Raw genomic sequence first — 22,888 nt, 5'->3', positions numbered from 1 at the left:
AGCGGAACAAAAAAAATGGCAGCACAGGAATGCTGCATTACTCGCATCCCCATTCATTAACATTGGACTTGCTAGACTCGCAACGAATAGCGAGTTTCCGAGTCGGACTCGTTAGAGTCTAGCGATTCCGAGTATTTCAGGATTCGCCCATCCCTAGGGCCTATATATGCAAGGTTGGTGCAACCTGGGAAGCTGAACAGGGGCCCAAGAGATAAGGGACCGACTACCACCTCTAAAGCAGATGGAATTGCGCATTACTATGAGCAGTGAACGGCCCAAATATCATTCTTGCACAGGGGCCCTCTTCTGTCTGTGTCCATTCCTGTATGTTATAAAATGTAAACATGTACAACATAACTTTTATTTGCCTAAAATACGAAGCAATGTGTCATCTTTACCTTTAGGCCCTTTAGAGATAATTTCATATTCAGCTTGTTTAACTGTTCACAATAACAGTAATTTTGGCCAGGGGTGCCCAACCTTTTACATGTCACTCTATGTATAGAAAAATGATTTGCAAATGTTTTACAAAAGCATAAAATAAAGTTACATGACAAGGTCAATATTTCTACATTCTCATTGTTTCAGAAGCTTTTGTGTATAGGGGGTTCATTCATATATGGGTTATGGTTTCTGTTCATAATGAAAACGTAGATATATCACAGGACAGACACCGATGGTGCCCAATGGACCTATTCATGTATAATGGGGTCTATCGGATCTGGCCATGGCATACATGAGTTTGCAAGAAAATATATTGCTGCATGAAGGTCTCATTTTTTTATTAAAACACAATTCCAGTGGTTTTTTTTCCAATGTTGGAGTGTTGCTACTAATGTAAGGTCCCTGCCTCCAATCTTATTCTAACTCTCCACCATCTTCATCTTTTTTTTATGCCGCTCTGGTCCCGCGACGCCATCTTGTGACCCCAACTTCTGACTGACCAGAAGTAAGAGGTAACGGTCACAAGTTCTCAGTGTAAGTCTAGGAGACCCTAATTCTGGCGTAATTATTCCATGGCTCAGCACCACCCTACATCTCCTCCCTCATCTCAGCCTACCACCCTATCCGTGCCCTCCATTCTGCGAATGACCTGAGGTTAGCATCCTCAATAATCAGAACCTCTCACTCCCGACTCCAAGACTTTTCACGTGCTGCGCCAATTGTTTGGAATGGCTACTAAAATCACTTTTAAAAAGCCTCAAAAACGCCACAAAAATGCTGTTACATTTTTTGTAATGTTCTTCACTTTTTGTTTCTTTCTTTGGGTGGAAAAAAACAAAGCAAAAAAGAAAAAGGTGGAAAAGGAGGGCACCAGGAAAGCACCAGTGCCTCTATTCAAGGCCAGTATGATGTCAAAGAGCACCTAAAAGGGGCCTTCATGTTTTTAAATATTTTTTTATTCCTACACAATACTGTGAACCCCAATTTAGTGTTGTAAAGGACACATCATCTGTATTATTGAGTTATGCTGATGAATATGTATGTTATGTGACTTAAAGTGTTCTCGTAGTTTTATGTAATTTAAGCTAAATCATTGCTAAATAAAAAGATCAGCAGACCTTTAATGAAATTTCTATGTAAAACCATACCCATTTATAAGCGTTCTCCTAGCTTCACTGAATTGCATCAGTCTGGTTTACAAGAAGAAGGTCAAACTTGTCTCAAGCCAGTGTTGCTCAAACTGATGAATGCACAATTGCTACATTCAGGCTGAGGAGTTAACTCCCGAGATCCCAGTCAGCTCTCTCCAGCTTATTGATTTCTATGCAGCAGTTAGCTACTCACCTCTTTCCTACTCCCTGCCAGCTCTTGACCTGTTATCAGTTCTGCAAAATCATATTTCCCTGGACCCCAGTTGTTTTCACTTGAGCCATACAAGGCACTGTTAACTTTATATGCAAATATAGAGATCCTTAGATACTCTGAAGACTAGTACTCACCAGGCTTTCCTGGTTTCATGGCTTCTTTTAGTTGCTTGATATTTATTCATGTGCCATTCTTGATGATATTCATCCAACAGGCATTTAATCTCTTCATTTCCTTTTAACATTAACCATTCTGAGTAACTTGCCTCAACCATATGTCTATAATAGGTCAGTTTCTCTCTGGAACATCTCTGGGTTTCGCTGAGTTTCAAGAACATCTTTGTTGATGATCCTAGTTGTACATCACCTTTGTAGAAGTCTTCTCCATCACCACAGCTCAAAGGCATAAATCTTCTGTCTGCTTTCGTGTGTGCTCACGTCTCACAGCTATATGTCGCAATTGGGAACACAATTGCAGTTATCAGTCTTTATTTGACGGTAACTGAGACATCCTTTCACTTCCATAAATAAAATAGTATGTAATGTTCCATGGGACGGTTCAATGATTGATAGATGACAGCCAGAACATATATTTATTTAGTGAAAAGCTGTTTCAAATTTTAGGCATAAGGCGTACTTTTGCACACATGAATGAAACAGGAAAAGAGAGAAAGCGATACCTAGAGAATCGCACAGATTAAGGATGGCACTCTACAGCTCTGGCAAAATTTAGGAGACCACTTCCAAATGTTCAGTTTGTCTGATTTTTCTCTTTATAAGTATATTTTTGAGTAAAATGTAAATTGTTCTTTTAGTCTATAAACTTCTGACAAGTCTCCAAATTTCCGAGCAATAAATTTTGTATTTTTTTTCTGAAAAGGAGAAATGGTCAAAATAAAAAAACAAACACTGCTTTCAGACCTCAAATAATGCAAAGAAAACAAGTTCATAATCATTTAGAAACAACAATACTAATGTTTTAGAAAGAGATCAGAAATTAATATTTTGTGGCATAAAAAATCACAGCTTTCAGCTTTCATGCGTCTTGGCATGCTTTCCACCAGTCTTTCACACTGTGTCTGGTGCAAAAATTTAAGTGGTTCTTTGTTTGATGGCTTGTGACTATCCATCATCCTCTTGATTACATTGCAGAAGTTTTCAATGGGGTTCAGGTCTGGAGAGTGGGCTGCCCATGACCGGGTTTTGATGTGGTGGTCTCTTAATTTTTACCAGAGCTGTATATGCGCAACAAGTGCAGTTGAACAGAGGCAGCTAAGTAAAGGCGTCCAGTGCTATCCTAAAAGTTGCATGCTATTGTCCATGATCTTGCATGTTAGGTTTTAATTTCATAGTTCTCAAGAACTGTTGGATTGCTTTAGGGACACAGTATGCACTCTGTCATAAGCTATTGGAGAATAAAGGGGCCGTAAACTATTATTGAACCCCCTGTGCTGTTTCTCTCTGGTCATGGCATAGACCTTTTGTGCATATATGGCCAATCAACCCCATTCCATAGGTCCAAGAAACTATTTGCGGCAACAATAGCACTAGTATCTCTTACATCTACACATTGAAACAATCTTACAACAGCAAAAAGAAGTTTCTGAATGCAAAATTCTTCATTACAGGCATTTGCACGTGATAGAACATTTCTAGACAGGTTGAGTACATGGCGCATAAGAAGCTGTTTTTGCTTCTGAACCACCGTATCATTGGGTATGAATGACATTTAAAGAGGATCTTTCACCAGGTCATAAGGAGACAGTTTTTGTTCTTACCATATTCCCGCTGCTTCCCTGACCAATTTTTTCTTGTTTATTTGTTTGTCTGTTTTAAATCTGCCATACAATTCCAGAAGCTTGGACTTTTTTTATTTTTTACAAATATGTATGGTTTTTACCAATGGGACTTGGTTCACAGATTTTCTGGGTCATGACTGTAGACTAATCTGCAAAGACTGTAAAAAGAGACAGTGAATAAAAAGGTTCATATCTCTGGAACCTAATGGCAGATTTAAAAGAAAAAATGGCAGAGCAATGTGAATATAATGAGAGCAAAATCTGGCTACTTTTGACCTGGTGACAAGTCCTGTTGAAGCACCGTGAAACCAAAATGCTCAATTCTAATAGGAAGTATGAAGAAAATCAATCTGTTGGAAAGTCGGTAGACACTGAAGTCATCCTAAAATTGAAAGCACTAATGTCCAAGCATAAACTACATTTGTTTTATTCTCTCTTTGTGAATGTAAAATATGTATCTACAGTATTTCAATCATATTTTGCAAGAAATCTATAACTCGAGCCTAACAGTGTAGTGGCTTTGAAACAGTGCTTAGATATATACTGTGAATGCAGTTAGCATACAAAGCTGAAAGCAACATATCGATTGCTATATTCTCAGATAATACGTGTTTACCAACTAACAAAGGAAAAAACTCAATGTGAAGAAAACTTGGTTAATGATGACTATCTAATGTAGTATTTAACTCTGTTTTATTCAGATAATTAGGTATAATGATTCCCTTGAGAAATTAATGAGCAAAAGGCCAATGTGAGCAGCATTTAATAATGACTATGTAAGACTATCAATGACCTTGACACTTCTTTGCCACGATGACTTTCATTAATAGTGTCTATCAATCCCAGTTGGTCATACTAATACCACCATTAAATGGAATCTGACACCAGGTTTTTGCTACCATATCTGACAACAGCATAATGTAGGGGCTGAGAACATTAATCCATGGATGTGTCACTTACTGTGCTGCTTGCTGTCATTTTGATAAAATCACTATTCTATCTGCTGCAGATCTATCAGTTCTCTGAATGTTGAGCTATGTATAACCCCGCCCACACCACTGATTGGCAGCTTTCTGTGTACATGTGCGGAAAGCTACTAATCAGTGGTGCAGGAGGAGTTAGGCCGGCGTTACACACAACGTATAAAAAAACTGTCCGTTTTACATGGACTAGAATCGCAGAATGTTCCCTGAACAGTGATCCGTATGTCATCTGTGGGCAATGCGAGGATGTGATTTTCTCTCATCTAAGCATCCGTGACATCCGTGTGACATCTGTATGGCATCCGTATATATATATATATATGTCAGTGAGACACATATACATATCTTTATATTTAATACAGAGCTAGATAGCAGAATAGCTGATAATTCAATTGTCGGCTTCTGTAAAATCATTACAGAGCCCGACAGGATTTGAGACATTGTTTACATACAGTAAACCATTAAATATCCATTAGATTTATATATTTCTCTCACTAATAATGTTATTAGTGTGTGTGTATAATTTTGGAGCTATAGGTGTTAAATTAAAGCATTAAATCACGGAAAAAACTGGCGTGGGCTCCCATGCAATTTTCTCCGCCAGAGAGGGCAAGCCAGTGACTGAAGGCAGATATTAATATCCAAGAGAGGGACCATTGTTTTTGGGCCCCCCTGGCTAAAAACATCTGCCCCCAGCCACCCCAGAAAAGGCGCATCTGTCAGATGTGCCAATTCTGGCATTTAGCTGGGTGGTATGTGGGGTAATAAGGGATTAATGCCTGGTAAATATTGGAGAGGTGTCAATATGACAGGTATCCATTATTAATTCAATAGTATGTAAGGGTTAAAAAAACACACACATTAAGAATAAAGACTTTTAATGAAATAATTAAACACACATTTTTGCCATCTTTATTAAACTCCCAATCCAATCAAAGCCTTTGTTCTCCTGTAAAAAATAAAAAAATCAATATCTCATACCTGTCTGCCATACAGCCATGTCCCATGCTGCAATCAATCTCAAGGGGTTAAATAGTTTACAACCAGCGTAATACAGTGCAAATCACAGCATGCTGTGATTTCTCTAGTACGTATAATATGGGCGAGAAAAAAGCGGATGATGGGAGCTGCCCCAGAGATTAACATTGGTCCGAGTGCTATGCTTTTTCGCATAGCACTCGTCCATTTTCTATGGTAGTGTGACTCTGGCCTTATACAGAGACTAAAGGCCCCTTTACATTTAGCGATGCACCAGCGATCCCGACCATGATATGACCCGGTCAGGATCGCTGGTGCATCGCTAAATGGTCGCTAGTGAGCTGCCACACAGGCAGATCTCACAGCGATGCAGCAGCAGTACAGCGGTCGTTTCTTACAGTACCTTTCAGACGAGGCGATCCTGACGTCCTCCCGCCCACGTCCACGCATCCCTCGTTGGCGCCAGCAGGAAGCGCCCGTCGAGAAATGGAGCTGCGCGATCTCTCGTGATGTCGGGGAGCCGGTCGGAGGTAAGTATCACACATAGCGATATCGCTAGCGATATCGCTGCTGCGTCACCAAATCGGTGATGCTTTAGCGATATTGCTAGCGATATCGCTATGTGTAAAAACCCCTTTAGACTATGCTTGACTACCTAGCTGCAAGTTTACTAGTTAGTAAGTAGTAATGATAATCTCCTGCTGCTAAAACAGTGATTTATTAAAATGAACCCTGTAAGTGATACATCCCTTGAATCAAGGTCTCAGCCTTTACACTGTGATGCTCTCAGATTAGGTGACAAAAACTTGGTGACAGATTCACTTTAAATGGTATATGTATCATTTAGGCACATTTTGTCTGATGACACTATTGAAAAAGTTGGTCGAGACAAGTCTGGCCACAACCCTTCTGATGGTGAGGTCTTGTAAATTATTTTTCTCTCTATAGTACAAAGAAAAAAGAATTAGCCAAAAAAAGCACCAATGTGGTTCAGAGATTGTCTGTAGCATTATATTTAGAAGCAATATAAAGCATACAGTAACATGACAGCGTATAAAAAACCTTGCAGTGATAACGTGTATATATATGGCATGTCTTGTCATTTTCTGTTTTGAATCGCTGCTCATGTAGTAGGTGACTCTTCCATGTACTGTATATAATACAGTGAGGCTGTATCTGGTGGAGAATCATGCACTTGTTACCCTGGAAACACTTAAAAAAAGAACATTTTTCAATTGCTCATGAACAGTTGGATTGTATAGGGATTTTTGTTCATATTTGGTGTTTGGTTACCTGAATGACCAAGTATGTTTAAATGACAAGCACATGAAGAACTAAGAGGTAAAGAAGAAGATAGAACTGAAAAGCAATTTTCTTGAATTTTCTGCTGCCATTGAAAGACTTTGCTAGAGATAGACTGTTGGTAGAATTAAAAAACCCAAACTATATTGGCTCATCCTATTGCTCTCGCAGCATTGCCAGCCTTCAGCTTTGACATAATGGTAGTGCCCCTGCAGCAATATGTGCACTTGCATTGGGGCTTTAACATCTTTTTTTGCAGTTTGAAGAAGATACGATTACCATCCCTGAAATTTCTGACCTTTGCTGATCTCGAGAGAGAGAAAACTGACAAACATTATGAAACCTACCTTGACGTGCACCTTACTATCAATATCCTCCAAACTGAAATCATCATATAGTGATACCAAGATATCCCATAGCTACATGTCCACAAATGGCAAAAATAGATAGACATTGAAAACTCCACTATGATATATGTACCCGAAAAGAGGCTAGGAGTATCAACCAAATTATAAAAAGTATGACATTTTATTATCAATAACAAAACATAGAAAATATGAGGTTAAAGGCAAAGGCACATGGTGTCAGAAAACTACCAACCCATGCACACAAAAATAATAGGTTGGGAATTGAGATTAAATCTATGAAGGTTTGAAATGGTTCTTTATAATGTATAATATATGACCTTCATATCATATGGTCCTCATAAAGAGATGCACACATAGCAAAAGACATCGGTAAACACCATAAGGTATAGATGTAAATAACAGTAACAATATCTGTGGAAATATCATCTTAAATCAGCATGACATAGATGAAAAAGAAAAGTATCTCACACATAATAACCTGTGTGCACATGTGTAGGTAGCAGCAGCCCCAATGCGCGTTTCGCGTGAGCTTCCTCAGGGGGCTATGACTCCCCGTGTGTGAGGACTGCATTATATAGAGGCTAGGAGCACTTAGAATCATGTTCCCGAACGATGATGAACGCCGGAATATCAGCTGTGTAAAGTGCGGGCAGTGGTGCAGCGCATGCGTAATAGTCACAGACATACTTCGTGACATAATGACCTTACACAAGGCCAAGCACTACGGGGCATCTCTATCTGGGGTGGGTAGTTGTTCAGCGCATTCACTGTGATTCTCGACGTCATCAATGACGTTGCTTTTGCTGCTCGCAGTGGAGTGGTGGATCAGGGGAAATCCCCTGTGACATCAGTAGATCTACATGTCACACTCGAGCGCCATCAGCAACGCTGATGTACTTACAGTACAACACACATGCGTCTGATCCGTCCACCATCTTAGTGAAGGGCACAAATGCTGGCCGTGTAATGCAGAAGATTTACATAAAAGCAGCAAGCGTAGTCTCAAAACCCTCTTAAGGAAGGTGAGCCCTATGGTAAAAAAGAGGACAAATAAAAAAGTAAATATTGACTCATCCTATTGCTCCCGCAGCATTGCCAGCCTCCAGCTTTGACATAACGATAGTGCCTCTGCAGCAATATGTGCACTTGCATTGGGGCTTTAACTTCTTTTTTGCAGTTTGAAGAAGATACGACTACCATCCCTGAAATTTCTAACTTTTGTTGATTGAGAGAGAGAGAAAACTGACAAACATTAGGAAACCTTCCTTGACGTGCACCTTGTTACGATTCAGAGACCCTGACATGCATACTAAGTCACAGTACTTACTCACTAAGTCATTATTAGCATAAATAAAAAATATGGTTAATACCTAAATGTCAGGACTGACCTTGTCTATAGCAATGTCACCTTACATAATATTGGCTCATTCATATGGTTTCTTTTTAATGCTAAACAACAGAAGACTTGCAGCACTCAGTGATGTATAAAATGTAATTTTATTCCAGCGGCAGACAAATAATTGTATAATAAGCAGGAAAGTCACAGATATGACACTGAATGCTCTCAGTCAAATACTATACACACAAGTATAATCAGCTCTATACCAGATTATTGAACATATACTGTATGAGTTCTTTTTTTTACTAAATTTGTATATTTTATTACAAGTGCATCCTTAGCTATTTCTCTTACCTCAACATATCCCAAAACGTGTGGCACAAGATTATATTACTAGTTTTGCTTTAGAAAAAAAGTGATTTTCTGTTAAGATTTGGGTTTATTATATAGGTTTATGTGTACCCACCCAGTGCTCAAGAAGGGATTTATAGCCTGTCTTAAGTTTTGTTTTGCTAGCATGTCACAATATTGCAAAGCATTTATTTCTTGGGAAGGTTGAATGCTTAACAAGATTCTGTTAGCAGAAAATGTCTGTTCAAACAAACCAAGTTCAGGCACTTGGTGCTTCATGGGAGGTCCAATCATTTATATACACCTTTCCTTCCTGCTTGGATTCCATCTACACCCTTCTCTGGCCCTATGAAGACAGAGCTGCGAATCAAAGAAGTGGAGGTGGAGATTGAGGGAAATCAGGCAGGAGGTAAGCTGTATTTCAATGAATGGCCCCACCGTGAAGCATCGGGACTAAACTTGAACAGTCATTCTCTGCTGACAGAGTCCCCTTAAAATGAAACATTTTGGAAATATGCTATGCATATTATAGACCAGGAGTAGCTAAACTGATTGGCATATAGATTTTGGGGAAATATTTAGTGTAACTTGTCATATTTTTTTTTTAAATCATGGCTATGGCCTCCTTCACACATTCTCACTGGTGAGATCAGTGGTCCATGTCCATGTGCCATCCATATGTACAGTTGAAACCAGAAGTTTATATACACTATATAAAAAGACACAAATGCATGTTTTTCTCAATATCTGACATGAAATCAGAATAAATCTTTCCCATTTTAGGTCAATTAGCATTACCATAATTATTATTTGCCAAATGCCAGAATAATGAGAGAGAATGTTTTAAGGCATGTTTATTGCTTACTGCAAAGTCAAAAGTTTTCATACACTAAGATTACCATGCCTCTAACAATTGTGGACTGCCAATATGATGATGTCATGTGTTTGGAAGCTTCAACAGTGAAATGAAGACTGTATCAACATAGGCTGAAAGGCTACTCTGCCAGGAAGAAGCCATTGCTCCAAAAGAAACATAAACAAGCCAGACTAAGTAGGCAAATGCACATAGGAACAGAGACCTTAATATTTGAAGACATGTCCTGTGGTCTAACAAAACTAAAATTGAACTTTTTGGGCATAATCACCATCAATAAAAAAAGAAGTGATCCAGCTGAGTGCTCTGGTGATTTATTGAGTGCTGTTCAGACAATAGAACGTTGTTTACGCGTTTCTGGCTAGACGCCCTCAATCATAACAACTAGTGAATGTTGCCAGTTCCACTATATACCCCCTCTTTAGTAGGGGAAATTAAGTGCAAGTGGAAACATGTGTGTCAGCAGATAATGCTGGGTTATACAAGAGTGAATGAGTGAAAAAACAAAACAATGAAAATAAAATAGAAAATAACTCAATAAATCACCAGAGCACTCAGCTGGATCACTTCTTTTTTTATTATTGCTGTGCGGCCAGGGCAGGGCCGGATCCGAGTCTGAGGTGCGGTGAGGTCAGACGGTGGTGAGCTGGACTTTCAAACATAATGACCATCGTTACATTTGGAAGGAAAAGGGAGAAGCTTGGAAGCCTAAGAACACATCCCAACTGTGAAACATGGGGATGGCAGCATCATGTTGTGGGGTTGTTTTGCTGTAGGAGGGACTGGTGCACTTCACAAAATAGATGGCACCATGAGAAGAAAAGATTACGTGGCAACACTGAAGCAACATTTCAAGAAATCAGCCAGGAAGTTAAAGCTTGGGCGAAAATTGGTCTTCCAAATGGACAATTATTATTATTATTATTATTATTATTATTATTATTTATTATTATAGTGACATTTATTCCATGGCGCTTTACATGTGAGGAGGGGTATACATAATACATACAAGTACAGTAATCTTAAAAAATACAAGTCACGACTGGTACAGGATGAGAGAGGACCCTGCCCGCGAGGGCTCACAATCTACAATGGGATGGGTGTGGATACAGTAGGCGAGGGTAGAGCTGGTCGTGCAGCGGTTTGGTGGATCGGTGGTTACTGCAAGTTGTAGGCTTGTCGGAAGAGGTAGGTCTTCAAGTTCTTTTTCAAGGTTTCCATGATAGGCGAGAGTCTGATATGTTGTGGTAAAGAGTTCCAGAGTAGAGGGGATGCGCGGGAGATATCTTGTATGCGATTGTGGGAAGAGGAGATAAGAGGGGAGTACAGAAGGAGATCTTGTGAGGATCGGAGGTTTTGTGCAGGTAAGTACCGCGAGACTAGGTCACAGATGTACGGAGGACTCAGGTTGTGGATGGCTTTGTATGTCATGGTTAGGGTTTTGAACTGGAGTCTTTGGGTAATGGGGAGCCAGTGCAGGCATTGACAGAGGGGAGAGGTCGGGGAATAGCGGGGGGACAGGTGGATTAGTCGGGCAGCAGAGTTAAGAATAGATTGGAGGGGTGCGAGAGTGTTAGAGGGGAGGCCACAGAGCAGGAGGTTGCAGTAGTCAAGGCGGGAGATGATGAGGGCATGGACTAGGGTTTTTGCAGATTCTTGGTTGAGGAATGTACGGATCCGTGAAATATTTTTGAGTTGAAGTTGGCAGGAAGCAGAAAGGGCTTGGATATGTGGTTTGAAAGAGAGATCAGTGTCAAGGATAACCCCGAGGCAGTGAGCTTGTGGGACTGGAGAGAGTGGGCAGCCGTTTACTTTAATTGATAGGTCCGTTGGGGGGTCACGTGAGATGGGCGAAAGATGATTAATTCTGTTTTGTCCATATTAAGTTTTAGAAATCTAGCGGAGAAGAAGGATGAAATAGCAGACAGACATTGAGGGATTTTGTTTAGTAGGGAGGTGATATCGGGTCCAGAGATGTAGATCTGTGTGTCATCAGCATAGAGATGATACTGAAAGCCATGAGATTCTATGAGCTGTCCGAGGCCAAAGGTGTAAACGGAGAAGAGCAGGGGCCCCAGGACAGAACCTTGCGGGACTCCGATGGATAGGGGGCGCGGTGAGGAGGTGGTGTGTGAATGGGAGACGCTGAATGTCCGGTCTGCTAGGTATGATGCAATCCAGGATAGGGCCAAGTCTGCGATACCAAGAGATGAGAGGGTCTTTAGTAATAGGGAATGGTCCACTGTGTCAAAGGCAGAGGACAGGTCCAGGAGGAGGAGGACAGAGTAGTGTCGCTTGGCCTTGGCGGCTAGTAGGTCATTGGTGACCATAGTTAGGGCAGTTTCAGTGGAGTGGTGTGGCCGGAAGCTGGATTGCAAGTGGTCAAAGAGGGAGCAAGAAGAGAGGTGGGAGGATAGTTCAAGATGGATGTGTTGTTCCTGTAGTTTTGAGGCATTGAGGAGAAGTGATATAGGGTAATAGTTAGATACAGAGGATTGGTCAAGAGAGGGCTTTTTGAGGATAGGTGTGATTGAGGCATGTTTAAAGCTTGAGTGGAAAACACCAGTTGTTAGTGATAGGTTGAAGAGATGGGTTAGGGTTGGGATGAAGACTGTGGTGAGGTTTGGGATGAAGTGGGATGGGATCGGGTCAAGTGCACAGGTAGTGAGATGTGATCTTGAGAGTAGAGTGGAGAGTCGATCTTCTGTAATGGTGGAGAAGTTGGTTTTGGGGGAGGAGGGCAGGGCAGGTAGGAGGAAGGCCACTGGGGGTTGTTGACCAAAACTGTCTCTGATGTTATCAATCTTCTCCTTGAAAAATGAGGCAAAGTCTTCAGCTGAGATGAGTGGAGAGGGAGGAGGTGCTGGGGGGCAGAGGAGAGAATTGAAGGTGTTGAATAATTGTTTAGGGTTGTGAGACAGGGAGGATATGAGAGATGAGAAGTAGGTTTGTTTTGCTGCAGCGAGTGTGGCCTTGAAAGTAGTGAGGGTCTGTTTGAATGCGATGAAGTCCTCATTGGAGTGGGATTTTTTCCATCTCTGCTCAGCAGCCCTGGAAGACCTACTCAGTTCTTTGCTCAGACTGATGTGCCAGGGCTGTCTGTTGATTTTGCGAGCTTTGGAATGTTTGAGAGGGGCAACTGATTCCAAAGCTGCTATTGTGGTGTTATATAGAGCGGCAGCGGCATCCACATTGTGTAGGGAACTTATGTCTGTAAGAGGGAGGAGGGATTCAGAGAGAGAGTGTAGATCGAGGTGTTGAAGATTTCTGCGAGGGCGTGCAAGCTTTTGAGGTGGGGATTGTGGACCTGGGGAGGAGAGGGAAGAGAATGTAAGTAGGTTGTGGTCAGAGAGAGGAAGAGGTGAGTTAGAGAGGCTAGATAGGGAGCAGAGGTGGGTGAAGATGAGATCTAATGTGTGGCCATCTTTGTGAGTGGCTGCAGAAGACCATTGAGTGAGGCCAAAGGAGGAAGTGAGAGATAGAAGTTTAGTGGCAGCTGAGAGGGAAATGTCAATGGGGATGTTGAAGTCGCCCAAGATGATAGTGGGGATATCAGTGGAAAGGAAATGAAGTAGCCAGGTGGTGAAGTGGTCAAAGAAGGTGGTGGCTGACTCTGGAGGGTGGTATATGACAGCTAGTTGGAAGTTGGAGGGGGAGTAGATGCGCACAGAGTGCACCTCGAAGGAAGGGAGGGTAACACAGGGTGGCAGTGGGATTGGGGTGAAGGAGCAGTTATCTGACAGGAGAAAACCAACTCCTCCACCATGCTTGCAGCTGGGGCGGGGGGTGTGGGAAAGGTGGAATCCACCATATGAGAGTGCATAAGGAGAGGCTGTGTTAGAGGAGGTGAGCCAGGTTTCGGTGATGGCGAGGAAGGAAAGTTTGTTAGTAATAAAAAGATCATGGATGAAAGAAAGTTTGTTGCAGACAGAGCGAGCGTTCCACAGAGCTTCTGTTAGTGGGACTGGGGAAGCTGGGGCTGGGCGAATGTGTATAAGGTTGGAGTGGTTACGGAAAGTTGTGATTGGGTATGGATGGGAGGTAGAAATGACTGTGGGAATATGGGGAGGAGGACCAGGATTTGGAGAGATATCGCCGGCAGTGAGGAGGAGCAGAGGGAGTGTTAGCAGGTGGGAGCAGGAGAGGGCATGAGGGGGCTGTCTGTGTTTGGAGACAGAGGATTGTATGTTGAGGAACAGATCTGAGGAAGAGGCAAGATGGATTGGAAGGATTGAAGAAGAGATGAACAGTTCCTTGCTTGGATTGCTCGAATGATACTGCCAAAATGGTAACAATGTGGCTTAAGGATAATGAAGTCAATGTTCTGGAGTGGCCATCCCTAAGCCCTGATCTAAGTCCTATTGAAAATTTACGGGCAAAAGACAGGTGCGAGCAAGGCAATCTACAAACCTGGATCAGTTACACCAGTTTTGTCAGGAGAAATGGGCTAAAATTTCGACCACCTATTGTGAGAAGCTTGTGGAAGAATATTCCAAATGTTTAACCCAAGTCATTCAGTTTAAGGGCATTGGTACCACATACTAATGAAATGTTTGTAATCTTTTGACTTTGCAGTAATAAAAATGCCTTAAAGGAAACCTGTAAGCAGGATTGTGCTGAGTATCCTACAGACACTGTCATTATACTACCATATATATATATATAAAACCAAGTTTTTCAGCACTTTTTTTAGCTGAAATAGACTCCCCTCCCACTTGTTCTCTGTTGCAGTGCAGAGGTCCCTGATGTCTCCGGATTGTCTTTGCGCTCCCCTGCAGCCTATGTGATCTTTGTGATGCGCCATTTCTGGGGTGGCTGAGAGCTGGTGTTTGTAGCCATGGGGGGCCAATATCCATGGTCCCTTTCTAGGCTATGAATATCAGCCTGCAGCTGTCTGCATAGCCTTTCTGACTATTTATTATAGGGGGACCCCACGTCATTTTTTATTGGGGTCCCCCTATTTTAATAGCCATCTATCTTTAGATATATCTATCTATGGAAAGATATATCTTTGATTAGATATAGACTCCAAATAGCGAAGGCAGTACACCAATAGGTAATTTCCAAGTGCATTTTATTGGCCCATGGGTAGATATATTTATGGATAGATATATCTGTGGATAGATATTCTGGCACTTATCCTCTCTCTTCCCACTACACTGTACGGGTGGCATATGAGGGAATAAGGGGTTAATGTCACCTTTGTATTGTAAGGTGACATCAAGCCCAGCTTAGTAATGGAAAGGTGTCAAGAAGATGCCTATCTATTACTAATCCTATAGTTATTATTGGGTTAAAAAAAGACGCAGCCAGAATAAAGTATTTTAATGAAATAAAACACCACACAGATTTCCAATATTTATTATATGCCTAATTCCCTGAAGCTTTCGATCATCTGCAAAAAAATAAAAAATAATGAACCAACAATAAACTCCTTGCTCCGACATAATCCATTTAATAATGAGTGTCCCACAACAATCTCCCTTATAGAGCAGTCACAGCAGATGTGACCTCTCTACAGGGCCTCCAATGACACACTGACTGGAGACAATACTCCTGCAGTGTATCATCGGAGTTCATGCTCTCACTTTATGACACCACTGCTGTGTGAGAACTTTCTCACTCAGCTGTGCCGTAAGTGACAGGATCACGTCAGTTGACCTCGATGGCGGAGTGATCCACAGCGGGAGCATTATCTCTGGTCACTGTACACAGGAGCCCCTGGAGAGAGGTCATGTCTGCTGATGTGACAGATCTCTAATGGAGATCGTCGTTGGACAATTGTTATTAAATGGATTACGTCAGAACACGGAGTATATTGTTTGTTTCTTTTTTTTTGCAGGTGATCTAGGGTGTCGGGAATTAGTGGTGATCATGTGTACTGTATGTGTTTTTTATTCTTTTACTACTCAATACATTAGCCGGCTGATAGGATTACTAATGTCACATCATCAGCTAAAGCTGACACTGTAGCAGACATAGCTGGATGGGACTTGTAGTACCATCGGACGATAACTGCCTACACACAAACTCGCACACACACAGATCCCCGGACAAAGACATGCACACATTCTCCGTACACACATAGTCTTTAGAGCCTATGAGCCATTTTCAATGGGTCATAGCCTATGACTCATCTATGATGCTGCATGGCCAGCCAATCATAGTAATGCCACAACCAAGAAGGCTGTGGCATTACTGTGATTGGCTAACACATGTTGGGTGGGAGATCCGAATATTGCAAGGTGAGTAGTGAAATACTCGCTATCTTCGAGTACCGCGAGTCCTGCATTACTCGACGAGTACCGAATACTTGCAATTATACTCGCTCATCCCTACAAATAAGGCAAATGGTGCCCCCTTCCATTTCCAACAATAAAAGCACTCAAACCACCTGTAAAGTGGGCATGCACTATGATTTTATAGTCTTTATTTTATTATTTAATTACTATATTTTTTGGGCTACAAGATGAACATTTTTCCTCCAAAATTTTAGAGGAAGGTAGGGGGTGGATCTTATAGTCCAGATATACTATATATACTGTATATATATATATATATATATATATGTCCACTGTGGATGGAAGAGGAGCTGCAGCGGCAGAGGAGCGTGTCACAGGAGGCAGGAGCTGCAGCTGCCGATAACACTGTGCTCGCTGTTAGAGAAAATTAGTATTCACTGCGACCCACACCTATAGTCTCTCCCACCTCTATGCACTGAAGCAGGCGCCAAGAGTTAGGACTGACTATGGGGCAATTAATTTTTTTTTTCTTAAATAGCGGGCATATTGTTAGTAGCAGCCATCAGCTCCCTCAGCCGCCAAGCGATCACATGTGCCTGCTATTAAAGAGAATGAATATTCACTTCTTTCCATGGGGGCCATGTATAACAGGATGTGGATGGTGGTCATTAGGGATGAGCGACTTTTCCTTTTTTCGGGTCGAGTCGGGTTTCATGAAACCCGACTTTCTTAAAAGTCGGGTCGATCGAAATCGGCTGATTATGGGGAAAAGTCGGAGGTCCGACTGAAACACGAAACCCCATGCAAGTCAATGGGGAAGCAAAGTCGGCAGGGAGTGGAGGACAGTAAACACACCTACAGTGCCCATTTCAATGCCAACAACGTCAATTCTTATTACTTAAGCTTGGCAACCTTAATTTACTTGATAATAATAGTTACGCATTGAAGACTAGGGGTTATTTTGCTCAAGTTGTGGGGGGGTAGGGCTGGCGGCAGGTTTTTGTGTGCCCTGGGCCAAAGAGTGTCAGTGCGCCTTTTTAACACATACCACAATTCATAATGCACCGATACGGCACAGAAATATAGGTATAGTACAATGAAAAATACTTCACTGCTTGCATGACATGACTGCTATCTATTTTAAATTCTACAATAGCTCAAGAAACGGACAGTATATTACTCCATACAGTATTATGGCCACCACCTAGTGCGCCATACAGAATAATGAGCCCCATTTATTTCTCCATACAGAATACCTGGTCACATATAATGCTCCATACAGTATATGATGAGCTCCACATAATGCTAGAGTATATGTTGGCCCCCATGGATGATGCTCCACTGTCTTATGGGCCCAAATAATGCGCCATATATAATGGGCCCGCCCCATTTCTAATGCTCCAGTGTATAATGGGCCCCATAAATGCTGCTCCAGTGTCTGATGTCCCCCATTTGGAATCCTCCAGTATATGTTGGTCCCCATGGACGATGTTCCAGAGTCTTATGGGCCTAAATTATGCTCCATATATAATGGGCCCCATTTCTAATGATCCAGTGTATAATGGGCCCCGTAAATGCTGCTCCAGTGTCTGATGTTCCCCATTTGGAATGCTCCAGTATATGATGGGCCAAATGGATGATGCTCCAGTGTATGACGGGCCCCATATATGTCATGGTCACACATGGCTGGACACAGCGCCTCCAGCAGGGCGGATTTAGATGACATGCGTGACCCTGGATACACCGCCTCCAGTTGGGCGAATTTAAATAATAAAACGTGCAGCTGGATACGCTGCCTCCAACAGGTGAATTTTGGAAATACACGTATGTCTGGAAACCCCGCCTCTAGTAAGGCGAATTTAAACAATAAAAGGGAAAACCTGGGTAACAATAACAATGGTGGCCCTGCGATAGGGAACGGGGAAGTGGAGACTTCCTGCACTCCCCTGAGTCAGTGTCTCTACACTCCTAACGTTCCCTAGGCCGGTTCCGGGCGCTGCTCAGGATACCTTTAAACCCTAGCTCGCCCTCCACCTACTCCTTTCTAGTGCAATGGCCGGTGTGGAAAACTAATCCCACCACTGCACTAAACACACATAAGGAAAAGAGACAAAGCAGGGAAACACCACTTAGCTTTGCTCTGTTGCTTATGCTCCCAGCAACAGAGCCCACCACCTGCATGCATCTTTTCCTCCAACCGGCTCCAACACCATAGTGCAGCCTTGGAGCAAACAGAGTCCACCACCTGCGCGCAGCTGTCCAGAAACAGAGTCCAGCATATGAGTCCAGCTTTCCAGCAAAAGAGTCCAGCTTCTTGAGTCCAGCTTTACAGCAACCGAGTCCAGCATCATGAGTGCAGCTCTACACCATAGCTGCCACTCCACCAAGCCATGCAAGAACTCCTTGCTGACACAATAGCTGTGACTCCACCAAGCCATGCCAGCCCTCCTCACAGACACCATAGCTGCCACTCCAGGACTCTCACTGAGCTGCCTGGGACTCTCTTTCAGCTCCATCCTTCATCCAGGCTTGCTTGTAACTGAGGACTATCACCAACACTGATTACCACACCTGACACTCTTTTATAGAGCAATCACACCTGTTTTATAATCATGTGCATTAAACTAAAGAAACAGAGTGCAATGACGCCAACCACCACCGGGGGGCAAATTTAGAATAAAAGACACCACGGTGCAATAATCCTAATGGCCACTTGGGGCAAAAACCAAACCTTAGCACACAGCCAAAGGAAAAAAAAGGTTACTTGTACATTCGCTCTGTCATATCCAACCTGGAACATGACAATATATCATTCTCCAGTGTATATTGCTCTCTAAAAAATGCTCCCAACATTTAAAAAAATTAAATACCTCCCCTCGCTGGGCACTGCTCTACTCTGGACTCCTCAGCATTGCCATTTTAAAGCTCTCTGCACTTGTACTGCTTCGGTAGAGGGCATACAGACGTGATGTCATCGTGCTCTCTAACTTGAATGTCACTGTCAGGAAAGGCGGAAGATGTCACGGCAGTGCAAGTATTGCAAGTGCTGTGGCCCTGAGCAAGCATGGGGGGGCCACTCGTGGGCGACGGCACTGCCACAGGGCCCCTCATAGTACAACGGTATGTCTGATGGCGAGTGGGCCCTCCCACCGGCAGAGACACTTTTGCATACTATGAGGGGCCCTGTGCCACTGCCGTTGCCCATGAGTAGGACCCTCCACCTTCTCAGGGAACCGACACTTTCATCTGCACCTTCCTCTGTGTCACCGTGTAAGGTGGTATAGTGTGCGGGAAAGGGCACCTGAGTTTCATCAGTGTCACATTAAGGCTCTGTAGAGTGCGAGGGGAATGTAGTGCTGTGGGTCAATGTACCACCAGAATCATCTAGCAGTGGCTGTGCATCAGTGCACTCCATCTCCGATTCATGTTGGACTGGGGAATTCAGAATTTCACTAGATAACACAGGCATGGCCTGTGAAAAGAGCTCAATGGAGTAATCTGAAGTGTGGGCTGCGTCATCCTTCACTTTTAGTGGGGGTGAAGGAGACAAGGAAAGGGGTGGTTCCTGACGACTCAGTGCTTGCATTTTTTTAAACTTCAGAAGAGGAAGTGATAGAGCTGGAGGCTTTTTTTGGCAATGTAAGGCAAAACCAGTTGCTGATTCTTCGGCTTTAAAAGCAGTTTACCTACTCCCAGAAAAGGGAGCCTTAAACGCCTTCTTGTGCCAGCTGATGACACAGGCTCAACACCTCCAGCCTTATCTGCTATTGTGCTTTTGGCTCTACCAGCAGATGCACTACCACCACCATCAGAACCAGCTGTCCCCCCCACACCAACGTCCACGGCCTCTTCCACCATACGTAATAATTTTTGTGAAAATGGACTCAAAATACCAGCAGATACTGTATATGGTACTGTTTCAGAAGCAGACAGCTCTATACAGTCGAGGGATAATTGTAAATCTCCATATATATTTCATGAGTCAGGCACAGTTGGTCACAGGCTGAGTATGGATTAGACAATAATATAAAAATTTGTATCACTAGATACAAGGTATATATAGTATAGTTTAAACATACTGAATCTCCGTATACATTTCAGGAGGCAAACACAATCGCTCTCAGGCCCAGTATGGATCCAACAACAATATAGAAAGTTGAGAAATGGTACTATGGAGCCCCTGAGGGTACGGTCACCACAGAGGTACTGTACCTCATCCAAAGGTGTTGTATCCCACCCTCAGGTAAGGAGGGATCACCACTCAGGACTCCTAACCATGCACTGAACACACACACACTAGTTAGTCACTGCTTTCTGGGTGTACCCGGCGGGAGGATGGCCTCATCCCAGACTGACTAGGAAAGGGTGTTGGGGGTTAGTGTGGAAGGTCGGTACAGTGGGAGGAGCTTAGGTTGTGGAGTGATTGTGGGCATCCAATCAGAGAGAGCAAGCTGACAGTTGATGGGTGGAGCTAGTCTGAGGTAAATGGATCTTTCTAGAGAGTTGTCAGTCGGTGACAGGACAGAGTAAGAGCAGGATTGCTGTGAGAGGGCTGAGGGTCAGAGAAGAGAGAAAAATCTTGTCCAAGCTCCTAGACTGGAAAGAAGTTGTCCTTGGGGCACGGGAAGTGCAATAAGCCACCAGTGAAGCCCGTTTCTGGAGAAGGAAGTACCAGGCCTCGTTGGGGAAGGTGGCTCCTGAAGGTAGTGGAGAACAGGGCTCAGCTAGAAAGACGGAGGCTGAGGTAACTTTAAGTGCCTCAGTCGCAGCCGCATTCAATACTCAAAAAGGCAGCAGTTGGAATAAAGGACCTCGGAGCCTGACCCACGTCGCCCGGTGTGATCTGTGGCTGCCGGCTTGGGACAATGTTTGCGAAGGTGCACAGCAGGAAGGAAGGGAGAGATCAGCGCAGAGACATGGCCTAGAAAGGATACACAAGGAGGAGTCTTGAGCAGATGTTCCTGATCTACCTGGGAGTTTGCCAGACCCCTCACTCGGATGACACAGTACCAATCGGGTCATCTGGTGCACAAAACATTTGAGTAAAAACTCAGAAAATGCACCCAATTGTGTCCTTCGTGTCTTTTCCAACTCGCCTGCTACACACGCTACACTCGCCATCACCATCAACGGCTCACAAACACCATGTCAACTGCTCTGGGATACAGCTCTGACCATGAAGAGCTTCATCATCTTGGCTGCTTTAACACCGGCCCAGAGGATCTACATTCCAGCGTCGGCTACCCTAGCCGAGTACCACGGGTGGCGTCACGATCCCCCTTTTCCAAATAAATTATCATACCATCTTCCCCCTTATCTGAACTGTCATCTTCTTTATTGGACACCAGGGCCACGGACCAGGTCCCAATCACCACCATGACATACTTCCCCCTTAAAAGAGCCTGAAAGGCCCGGTACTGAGTAACCCCCGGCCCTGCATGGTGTTTCATTTTAACACCAGATAACAGGGAAATATTGTATAGTTTCAGCATTATAAATCTACGTATCTATCTGAGGAGGCAGACACAGACGCTGTCATGGCCAGTATGGATTCGACAACAATCTAAAAAGTAGAAAAAGGGTACAGTATCACCATATACAAGGTATTTATGGCATAGTTTCAACATTCAAAATCTCCGTATTTATTTCAGGAGGCAGACACAGGCGCTCTGAGGCCCATTATGGATTACACAGCAATATAAAAAGCAGTAAAAGGGGAATGGATCCCAAGCGTACTGCTGTATGCAGTGTTGTGGGCATTTGGCAATCTACATATATATTTCAAGAGTAACACACAGCCTCTCACAGGCTCAGTATGGATCACACCATAATATCAAAAAGAAGATCCGCAAGAAATAATCACACATGTGGGCAAATGTTCCAGGTGTCAATGATGCACTTTGAGTGGTGGGTGGAGGAAGAATTTCAGGCACAAAGGGTACTGGATCAACAGATAAAAGGTATATATAGTATACTTAAAATACACAAAAATCTCTGTATGTATTTCAGGAGGCAGACACATATGTTCACACACTGAGTATGGATTTGACAATAATTTAACAAATTGAAAAAGGGTACAGTATGACCAGATCCAAGTTATATATAGTATAGTTTAAACATTCAAAATCACCGTAGACATTTCATGAGGCAGACACAGATGCTCTCAGTCCCAGTATGCATTAGCCAAGAATATAAAAAGTATACAAAGGTTACTGTATCACCAGATACAAGGTACATACAGTATAGTATTGTTTAAACATTGTAAATCTCCCTATTTATTTGTGGAGGCAGCCACAGATGCTCTCAGGGTCAGTATGGATTACACAATATAAAAGGCAGTAAAAGGGTAATGGAATCAGAAGCGTACAGCTGTATGCAGTGTAGTGGGCATTGTAAATCTCAGTATATATTTCCAGAGTCAGAAACAGACTCACTGGCTCAGTATGGATTACATCCGAATATAAACATGAGAAAAAAGGGAAATGTATTCGAAACGTACACCAGTATACAGTGTTGGAGTACTTTGAAATCTTTGTTTATATTTCAGTGTCAGTCAGCCAGTCCAGACTCTCCTCTAGAGGAAGGTAGATGGATAAAAGTACAGACGTAAAGTCGAGTGATTTTAGATGTTTTGGAATTAGTAATCACGGGAAAACCTCTCCGGAGATTTTGCAGAGGCGGTGCTGACCCTCAATAACTTTAACTGTGGATACAGCTAAAACGCAAATTAGTGAAGAAAGGGTTGCTGTATCGCAGTAGCGTCAATCTCATCACTGTAACTCGTCTCCATCAAATTGTGATCACAGGGAGAGCTGTAGACATGGTCCTCACTGCCTATCATGAT

This window comes from Dendrobates tinctorius, unplaced genomic scaffold (genome assembly GCF_039654945.1).
Source record: "Dendrobates tinctorius isolate UK_male_01 unplaced genomic scaffold, ASM3965494v1 ptg000107l, whole genome shotgun sequence".
In the NCBI taxonomy this organism is placed as follows: domain Eukaryota; kingdom Metazoa; phylum Chordata; class Amphibia; order Anura; family Dendrobatidae; genus Dendrobates; species Dendrobates tinctorius.
The sequence above is the reverse complement of the archived record's forward strand: the minus strand, read 5'-3'. Positions refer to the sequence as shown.